The sequence below is a fragment of the Bos mutus genome, unplaced genomic scaffold (assembly GCF_027580195.1).
Source record: "Bos mutus isolate GX-2022 unplaced genomic scaffold, NWIPB_WYAK_1.1 CTG218, whole genome shotgun sequence".
Taxonomy (NCBI): Eukaryota; Metazoa; Chordata; class Mammalia; order Artiodactyla; family Bovidae; genus Bos; species Bos mutus.
In genome coordinates this window covers 83,101-94,967 of record NW_027219635.1, presented here as the reverse complement: position 1 = coordinate 94,967, position 11,867 = coordinate 83,101, and the positions used below count along the sequence as shown (strand labels likewise).

The 11,867-nt window shown below is 47.8% G+C and overlaps 2 pseudogenes; one reads left to right on the top strand and one right to left on the bottom strand.

Moving 5' to 3' along the window:
* Positions 1 to 268: 268 nt before the first annotated feature.
* Positions 269 to 6,300, bottom strand: LOC138986862 (melanoma antigen preferentially expressed in tumors-like; annotated as a pseudogene).
* A 1,704-nt stretch (positions 6,301 to 8,004) lies between these two features.
* LOC138986853 (ubiquitin-like modifier-activating enzyme 1) overlaps positions 8,005 to 11,867 on the top strand; it is a 34,722-nt pseudogene continuing 30,859 nt past the window's right edge.

Below are 11,867 nucleotides of genomic sequence, written 5' to 3'. Positions count from 1 at the left end.
GTAACAATCCAACAGAAGGGTAACAACCCCATCAACCTCCCAAGCCCAAAATTCTCCTCAAAATTCAGATTCACATTTATAACTTTGTAGGAACACATGTCTCCAAAAATCCCACCAAGGCCTCCCTTCTGCCCACTCTAAATCACTTTTCCTTTTCCTGCATGCACTGAACAATTGTCTGAAACTCTGGTTTGTGCTCCTTCTAGAAGCACTGTCTGGGTTGCAGTATCCCAATGCCAGGGACAAAGCCTGAAACTCGTGAGCTGGGTTAGGCGGGCATGTAGCAGGGGCACAGGATGGGCTCATTGTCATAGAAGATCTGGTCACTGCCATGCGGACAGGGGCTGGTGTTGAACCAGACCATGCTGGGCCACCCAGACTCACACAGCAGCTGCTTGAGTCAGGCGTGTGGCTGAGCCAGGAGGCCCAGGTACAGGATGCCATTCACATCCTCATAGCTCTCCAGGAGTGCGGGGTACAGCATGTAACTCAGCTTGATCAGCCCCACGGTGTAGAGCAGCAGGATCTCCAGCATGGCCATGGAGATGGTGTTGCCACAGAAGCTGTAAGTGGTGAGCTGGGAGCAGTGGCTCAGGGAGGGCAGTAGGGCACTAAACTGGGAGTCCATGATGCCACACTCATCCAGGTCCAGGTCCTGCAGGGTGGCCGAGGTCCACTTGATCAGGACCTGCAGGGGCTACAAGCTGAGGCCGGTCAGGCTGACCCCACTGAGGCCCAGGTCCTTTAGCAAGCTAACGCTTGGGCACTGTGACAGGTATGTCAGGTCTGACTCCGAAATCAGGCATTTGGTGATCCACAGGGTCTCCACGGGTGTCTTCAGGCACCTAGGGAGAGGCAGGGCAGTCAGTCCCAGGAGCAGAAGTGTTGGACAGAGAGATGTGGTGAGGAGAGGCCTATTTCACCAGAACACAGGGCATCTCATTGGCTTGGAGCTGGCCTCTCACCTTGACAGGAAGGCAGGGGGTCTTCCAGAGGGAAGGTCATGCTCACATGAGTATGACATCCCCCTGCCCAAAATGATTTACTATTTTCAATGTGGGAAACAAACAGTAAACAAACCTTATTTGCCTATTTCAGCTTACTACTATTTGCTTTGCAGGAATTAAGATGTTTTTACAGGACACGACTAGTTGAATTCAGCAGCAGGCTGGATGCAGTGGACGTGGGTTAGTGGTTCCCAACAGTTACAGACAATCCCTGGGTGAATATCCCCAAATATTCAGGGGCCACAAACCGTCCATCAACACCTACAATCCTTTTTTTTTTTTTCCTGTTTCTTTCTTTCTTCTGGTTTCTCAGGGAATATATTGATTTCTAATACTTGGGTTTGCAGCTGCCAAAGAGGGAATCAATGCAACTCATTCATACATACAGACTAGGCTGCATCCTCTGTTTTTATCACTATGGTTAAGGCATAGCTGTAACTGGTTACTGAGGATTTCAAATGTATTCAGCAGTCTTAGAGGAAAACAATAATTGTAATTTGGACTTAAAGAAATTGGAGCCACTTCAACAAGGATGCTCATTTCAATTTTTCTCTTCTCTTGACTACTTAGTAGCCACAATTTCCCCTTCCTGATCCCAATGCTTCTGAACTGTGGTGTTGGAGAAGGCCCTTAAGAGTCCCTTGGGCTGCAAGGAGATCCAAATAGTCCATTCTAAAGGAGATCAGCCCTGGGTGTTCTTTGGGAGGAATGATGTTAAAGGTGAAATGCCAGTACTTTGGCCACCTCATGTGAAGAGTTGACTCATTGGAAAAGACTCTGATGCTGGGAGGGATTGGGGGCAGGAGAAGAAGGGGACAACAGAGGATGAGATGGCTGGATGGAATCACTGACTCAACGGATGTGAGTCTGAGTGAACTCCAGGAGTTGGTAATGGACAGGGAGGCCTGGTGTGCTGCAATTCATGGGGTTTGCAAGAGTCGGACATGACTGAGCCACAAACTGAACTGAACTGACCCTCCTTGTCATCTCCAGAATCACCCACTTCCCACAGTTCACCTGGAGCCCAAAACAGCTCAGGACAGAAGCAGCAGGTGGGAGGGAGAGACAGAGCTTTGGCATTCAAACTTCACACCTCATGGACCAATGTCCTTCTCGCTTAGTTATCTGTCATCATCTCAGCTAAGACATCACTCTCTTGGAAAGAATTCCCAAGGGAAGTACACTTGACCCCCACTACGTGGACTCCCAGCAATAAGTCCCCTTTGTCATCATCTAATCTAGGACATGCCTCTGACCCTAACCAGGAAGGTGACCTGACAAGATACCTGGGGACAGAGTGGCAGCATCCTGAGGAATTCCGAGAGGCCCGTGCACCCTGGTAATGTCCTCAGCGGGCACAGAGAAGATGCCCCAAGGGTAATGAAAAGGAAGAGGCCCACTCTGGTCTGTAGAGCTGGCGCCACACCTCGCCTGAACACCTGGGGCAGGCAGCCTTCAAGGAAGGAGATGGAGTCCAGGTAGAGCTCCTGCAGGTGGGGCAGGTTCAGGAACTGGGTAGTGAGCTGGCCAATGCAGTGCTTCTCCTGGTCGGGGGTGGTATGCTGCCGAGGTCTAGCCCCGGCTGATCCAGGGAGTTCTAAGCGGGGACGGCATTGGTGAGGATCAGGATACAATAGCTTCAATTAAATATTAATTAGAGATGTAAAGAGTAATAGAATGAGGATAGCTCAGCAAGAAAAATCAGTGGAGAAAAGAGGCTGAATAGCTTGGTTTATGCGGGAGACCAATAAAACTTCAAGACAAGAAGTTTGCACCACTTACGTAGGCTGCAGGCGTCCTTCCGTTCTCCCAAAGGAGAGGAGACACTGAGGCCTCCTCAGTTGGATCTTAGAAGCCCAGGCAAAATTAGTAAGCTTGGTGGGTTCCACTCTCCAGATGGATACTCAGCCAGAGTTTGAGAAAAAGAGTGACATGGGGAGACCAGTATTTGAGAAACTGATCCCGATTCTTTATTTTCCATGGTCTACTTTTACACACTGAGATGTTACGCAAAAAGTCACACGGGGTCAGGTGCTTCATACAAATGTATACAGAGGTCTTAGGGTGTTACATCATCTTCTGGCCAGGGGGCATGCTGACAATTTATGACCCTCTCCTTGTGACAGCAGTCAGTCAACCAGGACACTTTATTTCTCCAGGGTGATTATTCTTAAAAAGACTCCACCTTCCAAAGGTACCAGATAAAGTTACATTCCTATAGGGTGAGGGTGTAGTGGGTTTTAATTAAGAAAGAATCTACTTAGCCTAAGGTCTAATGTGATTAATATCAAAGGTTAATACTTATTTCTTCTATATATTCATTAATGTGTGTAAGGGCAGGGATGTGGAGACTCAGCAGCAAACATTGGCTCAACAAATGAAAAACCCTTCACCAATACAATTTCTAATCAGCCCACTATATTTATACTAATGGTTTTCTAACTTCTCTAAATAACCTGTTTTTAGAAGGTTTAAAGCATCTCGTGCTTCTCATGGTTAGGAGGCTGTGAGCAATCACATGTGGCCGGACAAGCCTATAAGGCAGGCTAGAGAACCTTCAGAGGAGTTTGTAGGTTAAAACACTCTTGTCACGCCCAGGAGTTTTTCTTAACTGGAGCTCTAAGTTAACTCCTTCTCTGAAAGAGGTGGCGGGGGACAGCCCCCCATAAAGTCAGGGGTGTAGGTGAGAGCACAAAGTAGTAAAGTAGGCAGGCTCTGGTTATGGGTGTAGATGCTCGAGAATTTCCAGGGGGACTCCTGAGGCTCGATCCCGCCTTTGTGTATGTTGAGCCTCCTTCCTCATGACCTTTGCCACGGGCGGAGTGCCTCAGGTTGGCCCCCAACAGTATGCAGCAACTCATGGATGCAAGACAGCTGCAGCAGGCACAGGTTGCCCATCCAGCCCAGATGGGCACAAACCTGCCCAGCATGGCCAGCTTCCAGGTGCAGTTCACCTCCAGGTCCTGGATGGAGTCCAGCTGCACCACCTTCAGGATCCTCCTGATGCTCTGCATGGGCATGGTGAAGATTCTCAGCTTCTGGCAGCGGAGGTGCAGCAGGCTCCTCCTTTGCTTGGCCTTCTTTAGCAGGTAGCTGAGGGTCTCATCCAGGGTGTCCTCCTTGAGGCACAGGTTGACCAGCACCTCCACAGGGGCCTGCACTGGCTTCAGCCCCACCTGGGCATCCACCCTGCACCTCTTCTGCATGGTCTGGACTGGCTCAGGCCCCAGCAGTGATTGAATGCCAGTGATTATGCCAGACCACAGGGTCCAGAAGTCCTGGCGGGCGTTCCAGCGCAAGTCCAGCACCTGCAGCTTCCACCACCTTTGGGGCTATGGGGGACATGCTGAGCTGTGCAGAGGCCCACAGGCACCAGGACCCTACGAGTGCTCTGTACTCCTCACACCACAGCTCCTCCAGCTTCTGGCCCCCCCTTGGTCCCCACACTAAGGGACCCTGGGTGGGGGGGTGGGCCCACATGCCTTTTATCCCCTCTGCCCCTCTAAGCAGTCCTGTACACCCAAACGCCTGTTCCCAGGTGACCCTTCATCTTCTGCCCCAGCTGCATCTTGCTTACACCCCTAGTCCCCACCACTCTGCCAGATTAACCTTAGCTGGGGCGGACCTCCTGGGCAAGCAGGAGGTCCAGGCCATCGAGTGAAGCCTGGAAGGTCTCCAGATGAGGCTGGTGGTCCTTCAACAGGGTGCCCAGGGGGAGGCAGGGTAAGGGCCAGGCCTGCAACATCACCTTCAAGGCCTGGGTGTGCCTCCTGGCAAAGGCCACTGTAAACAGCGGCAGGAATAGCTCAATGGGCAGCTCCTACAGAGCCATGATGGCCAAGTCCTCATTCTGCAGCAGGCTCCATCCAGCCAGCTCCAGGACCTGCGGTGGGTCCCAGATGGCCATCCTGAAGAGCCTAGGCCAGAACGAGTCCTGGGGGGATGGCAGAGAGTAAGTGGGGGGAGGGTCCTTCTCTGGCCAAGGAACCGGGGAGACCCTGCTGTCCCTCCACCCTCAGGGAAACCAAGGCAGGGTCAGAGACATCCTCTGGCCACAGAGTCACAGCTTTGGCCCTGCTGGCACCAGGACAAAGATCTCTCCAGGCAGAATAAAGGGACAAGGTGATTTCTTGTCCCATACCACATCTACCAGCTGGTGCATTTTATCCCAGCCCTGCTGGCCATTAGAACCTAGGACTCTGACAGATGACACCACTCTCTTCAGAGAAAGCTTCTGATTATTATTCAAAGGCTGAAAACAGGAATGAGTTTAGCCCAAAATGGCCTGTCTCTAAACACCAACCAATAACTCACGCAATGGCTTCTGTCATGTCACTCAATAAAAGATGTACCTTTCACTGTGTGTCTCTTCTACAAATGTTATTACCATTCGGTTCAGTGGTGCAAAGCACTCACATTCAGAACAAAGCCTCTTTCAAATATTCTACAGATTTTTTTTTGTTGTTGTTTGGTATTCCATGGAATTAAAAAACAGTTTTTAGCTTTAAAAACAAAAAGAAACCCCAAGTAAAATAAAAAAAAAAAACTATAAAATGATATGAACTATAATCACTGGTCACAATAAAAAATGTAAATTGTCACCCAAACATTCCTAATTAGATATCTTTCATTAAATCAATTCCAGGAACTTCCCTGGTAGATCAGGAGGAGGACTCTGTGCTTTTACTGCAGAGGTATGATTTCTATTCCCATCAGGGAACTACGACCCCAGATGCTGTTCAGTGTGCCCCCATCCCCTCAGTCTCACCCCACCCTACCCCATCCCCCACCCCGCCAAATTCTATTTAGTTAAGAAATATTGTAACGGTTTGTACAAGGGGCGAAAATCAGAGAAGTAACAAAACTGTCTGGCAGAAAGGTAAAACTGCATGTAGAAGCAAAAGCAAAGCATGCAATTGCCAACGTGAATCAAAAGGCAAAGAAAATTCTCTACAGGATCGTGGCCTGTGTGGCTTGTCCCATGAAGACGCCATCAGGTACAGCTGTCAGAGCCCAAGGCTCCAGCATGGAGCAGTGTGCTCAGGCCTTAGTGCCTCTTCTCTTTCCAGGACACGCTTTTTTGATTTTGGCTGAAATTTCCATTTCTGGCTAAAGTGCTACCTTACTATTAGATCTCCATCCAGCTTAGTCTGAGTGTTTTTTTTGTTTGTTTGTTTGTTTTTAACTTTCTCACTACATACACCCGTGGGATCCTATGTCTGTTCACAAAAGCAAAATATAAAAGAGGAAAACCAACCTGAAAGTACATTCATTGGGGGAGTTTGGGCCACATCAAAATCACCCAAATGTTCACATTCATACAGCTTTGGGCAGATGGTGGTGTCACCCCAGAAGAAAAACAAACAAAGTAAGATTTCCAAGTATCACATTGTCACTTACACATTACATCTGATGGCGAAATATGTGCCTGTTCACCGGGGAACAGAGGTATAATGAAGGGATGGTAGGTCCTCCAGATTTTGAGGGTCCAGGCTTCCCTGGAGCTGGCCAGGTCAAAATGACACCTAGGAGCTGGCCAGGAGAATAGAGGGACCAGACACTTATAAAGAAACCAAGGAAAGTACCCAAGACAAATGCGTTTTGTTTGGAGGAATTCCAGGACTTTTCTTTGGCTAGGCTTGAGAAATTGCCAGCAGTTCAGTTCAGTTCAGTTCAGTCACTCAGTCGTGTCTGACTCTTTGCGACCCCATGAATCACAGAAAGCTAGGCCTCCCTGTCCATCACCAATTCCCGGATTTCACTCAGACTCATGTCCATCGAGTCAGTGAAACCATCCAGCCATCTCATCCTCTGTCGTCCCCTTCTCCTCCTGACCCCAATCCTCCCAATATCAGAGTTTTTTTTCCAATGAGTCAACTCTTCCCATGAAGGGGCCAAAGTACTGGCATTTCAGCTTTAGCATCATTCCTTCCAAAGAACACCCAGGGCTGATCTCCTTCAGAATGGACTGGTTGGATCTCCTTGTAGTCCAAGAGTCTCTACTCTCAGAGTCTTCTCAAGACTCTTGGACTTTTGAACCACAGTTCAAAAGCATCAATTCTTGGGCACTCAGGTTTCTTCACAGTCCAACACTCACAGCTATACATGACCACTGGAAAAACCATAGCCTTGACTAGACAGACCTTTGTTGGCAAAGTAATGTTTCTGCTTTTCAATATGCTATCTAGGTTGGTCATAACTTTCCTTCCAAGGAGTAAATGTCTTTTAATTTCATGGCTACAGTCACCATCTGCATTGATTTTGGAGCCCCCAAAAATAAAGTCTGACACTGTTTCCACTGTTTTCCCATCTATTTCCCATGAAGTGATGGGACCAGATGCCATGATCTTTGTCTTCTGAATGTTGAGCTTTAAGCCAACTTTTTCACTCTCCACTTTCACTTTCATCAAGTGGCTTTTTAGTTCCTCTTCACTTTCTGCCATAAAGGTGGTTTCATCTGCATACCTGAGGTTTTTTTATATTTCTCCCTGCAATCTTGATTCCAGCTTGTGCTTCTTCCAGCCCAGCATTTCTCATGATGTACTCTACATATAAGTTAAATAAGCAGGGTGACAACATACAGCCTTGATGTACTCCTTTTCCTGTTAGGAACCAGTCTGTTGTTCCATGTCCAGCTCTAACTGTTGCTTGAGGAAGTGGCTAAAAAGGGACCAGGTGGATCCCTTAAACCCAAGGCAAACCCAAGACCCACACTTCCTCCCTCCCTGAAGGCAAAGGGCACTTCCACCCTGAAGCTAGGAGATTAAATTTAGGAATGTGGGTTAGGATAGGATGGAACTGTTTTGGCTGGCCAAACCTGGGACATGCCTTGTTCTGCCTGAAACCCCATGAGGGCTTAGGGCCGTGGGCTCTCCTAAAGGGAAATAAACTTGGGCCAAGGACATAAATCTGTGTCAGCAAACGGCTGCAATGGGAGGCTCCAGTGTCCCCCTGCACATCCCAGCCTGGGCTCTGTCCAGCGACCTGTACCCGCACCATGACCTTCACAGGCTTCTTCCCAAGTGTACCTGGGTAACCTGACGTTCCCTCTGTGCCAGTGAACAAGGAATGCAAAGCGCCTTTGAAACCCCCACTCCCCACACCGCTCCCTCCCCTAAGGCTCTCACTTACACAGATTCTGATGGGAGCTCAACTTTAAGCCCACAAACTCAATTTAGTTTTTCCTTTGCTCTGCCTTAAGCACAGGTAGCAACACAGACTTTCTCCCTGGGGAGGTGCAAAGCCTGCATGAAAGGGCCTGGGGTGAAGCCCCTGATGGGTTGCTGACACACTGGTTCTGCTGTGGTCTCAGAACACAGACGGATGGAACCTCTCCACCCCTGGCATTGTGATGCCCCAACAGTTCTTCCATTTAGAGGGCGAGAAGGTGTCCTTCCCTGAAGGATACTCTACAGTTTGGTAACTGCCTAGATGTGGCATTCACCAAATTCCTACCATTCCCATCATCAGCCGGAGATGTGGGTGTCCCTTAAATAAAGTGAAAACCTAAAAATAGGGTTAAGTTGGAATGTGCCTTGTGGGCATTTTGACTTCCGGCAATCACCTTGATCAATCAGCTGCAGGAGCCAAGGTTCGAAACAAAGATAATCATCAAGTCCCTGATTAAGGAGCAGCCATGATGACATTGGCACTTTCCAACAGTGCCTCAAATACCTTTCAGAGAGAAGCCAAAGTTCACCCCTGGTTTCCTTTCCAGCCTAGTGAGCCCAAGACAGCCAAGGCAGGATGCTGTCATGCTCCATGAAGGAGGAACTGGAAGAACCACTTGGGAAAACATGGATGGATGGACAGATCTGCCCCACTGAACATTAGGAAGAACTAGCCAACTTCATAGGGACTTGGAGGGACAGGAAACAGCAGAGGTCTAAGCTTGGGATGTTTCCATGGGAACTCAGCATCCAGATCTAAGGTTGCAGGAGGGACCACTGTCTTTAAATGATCTAAAAATGGGAAGTATCAGTCAAAAAGTCTTTCTGAGTGAGGCAGGGGACAGGCCTCTGTCCACCTCCAGCTCCACAGAGTCTGTTTGTGCAGGGGACTCGCTGGACACAGAAGCCCTAGAGGCTCATCTGCATGAAGATGTGTTCTTTCGGCCCATTGTCAGGTAATCCCAGGACAACTCCCAGGGCCTAAGCATGAGTCAACCTGGGGGACATTTCTACCTGTTTTTGTGTTTCACAGGCTGGTGCAGCCTCTGAGCTCATTTTGGTGTGGGAAGAGCTCATTCCCTCTCTAGTTGCAGAATTCTTTCTGCGACTGCAAATCATGTGCTCCCCAGGGCCTTCCTGGGGGATCTTTGGAACACATCTGTGCCCAAAAAGGCACTGGAAGGCTGGAAGATGACCCTCCCTTGATCCTGGAGAAAAAGCACAGCCTGGCTGGTCCTCAGAGGCCCCAGACTGACAAGAAGCCCTGGAGACCCAGCCTCCAGCAGACAAAATCCCACCTGGAGTTCCAGTATGACTGTCCTCCCTCCACTCTGGGGAGTCAGATCTCTTCTTACCCTAGAAGAGTCTACCCTTTCTATGAGCCCTCTCTGCCTCTTGTTGTGCTTGGCAAGACAGATTCAATTACATCTAGATCTAAACAAAAGAGGCTTCCTCCTTTCTACTCACCAGTGAAGACTTGTCAGATGTCCAGGTCACCCTAACTCTAGCCAGTTACTCCTGAGGGTGGTGCGCCTAGAGGCAAAGCAGCAGTAGGGTGTAGTGGGCAGGGGTGGGAGGTTGAGGGTCTGCTCCAGGCAGGTAGGACTGCAGGACTTGGAAGGGGAAGCCCAGATCTAGGGGGAGGAAGGAAATGACAGCAGAACTAGGAACCTGGTCTCCTGGCTCTTAGAGCTGCATCTCATTTGATGGAGTGGTGTTGGGATCACTGAGGGCACTGCAGCCTGCACTTGGGGCTGGGAGAGTCCCCAGGTGGCAGGGACAGAATAAGAGAACAGAATACTCAGTTAGCATGATATCGTATTAGGGAACTGTAGATAGAGAAGAAACATTATGGGGTTTTCAGGAGACCACAATAAGACTAATGACATTCAAGGAAGTAATGAGAAAATTATGAAACATGTTGGCTTTCTGTATTCATAAAGCAAAACAAGTCACTTAGCATCAAAGCCAACTTGGTTTGCTTAAATCAAGCCAACTTGCTTAGCAACAAAACCGTGCAACAGAACCATGAGACATGGCCCAAAACAATCAAACAATGGTGGCATGAGACTTACATCCTGCCAAGTGAGCTCCATGAGTTAATAAACCCCAAAACATGCTCTTTGGCCCCTAAGACATGTTATTTCCAGAATGTGCCCCCAAACAATAAAACAATAGCAGAAAACAAGACTTACAACCTGTCCAGTGGTCATCAAGGTAATAACTCCCCAAAACAGGCTCTGCACATACAAAACACAATAACTTATGGAAAGGTGACTTTTCAAAATGAAAGACCTGCCTTGTACTGAAACCTGAAAATATTTTTCCCAAGTAATACGACAGGGAAGTGTAGTGTGCTGCAGTCAATGAGATCGTAAAGATTCGGTATGACTGAACAACTGAAGTGAACTATAATAGTCCTAGCATGACCATATAGAGTGGGACAAGTAAACTTGCCTGTCCTACCTTGGGGAGGCACTGATGATGGAAACGTGCTGTCTACTCAAGAAAAAGAAGATCTTTCCCCGCTCCCCTCATCCTCTGATTGTGAAAGTGTAAGTGAGTACTTAGGGCAACACAACACTTGGGAACTTCCCAAGTGTCCTACTCTAATAAATCACTTCTTTTCTAGCACTTCTCTTCTTGCCTAACTTCTTTCTAGTATTAAGTCATAGTCACTCAGTTGTGCCTGACTTTTCGCGACCCCATGGACTGTAGCCCACCACTCTTCTTTGTCCATGGGATTCTCTAGGCAAAAATACTGGAGTGGGTTGTCATTTCCGATTATAGGGGACCTTCCCAACTGTACATGAATAAGACTTCATTAATGTGCAGTAGAGGATATCCCCCAGTTAACCTTTTACAGAAAACTGCTTCTTGAGTCTTTAAATTCTATACCAATTCTATACCTCTGCTTGGCGATTGTCTATTTATGTTGGTTTTAAGGTGAATGATCTGGGACTATTTGTTCCATCATGAGACATAAAGGACTATGGTGCCAGAGCTCTTTGGAGCCCTGGAAACAACACCTAATGTTTTCACAGGGTCCGACTCCGTTTCTCTTTGCCTAGGGGAGATGCCAGTGGCTGTTCCCCCTTCCTACTTCCAAGGGCATATGGAGGGAGCACTGAGACTGGACACACAGATGAGAGAGGTTCAGAGAGAAGTAAGTGTGAGCAGCTTGGGAAGGGATGTTTCAAATATTTACAAAGTGGCTGGGGGTCATCTTTCTCAGTGACAGGAGAGACTCCTCGTGAAACTATCATGTTCATCTTCTAGTTAGAAGTATGTATGAGGGAGGTGACATACAACACAAGTACAACTAACACTGTTTTATTAGGTGACATACAACTCAAGTATAACTAATGCTGTTTTATGTTAGATATTAAAGTTAATAGAGTAAAATCTAAGAGTTCTCATCAAAATGAAAATACTTTTTCTATTTAATTTTGTATCCATATGAAATGATGAATGTTCAATAGACTTACTGCACCCACCACTGCAGGATGGAGTGGACTCATGATGCTGAACCCCTTAAACTTACACAGGGCTATATGTCAATTCAATTAATATCTCAGTAATACTGAAAAAGAAAAAAAAAAGTCATGATCTTCCACTCAGGGTGTCTGAACAAATGAAAAGCAAACAGGCCTCAAAAATAATGACAGGCAAACCTAATCTGTATGGTGGA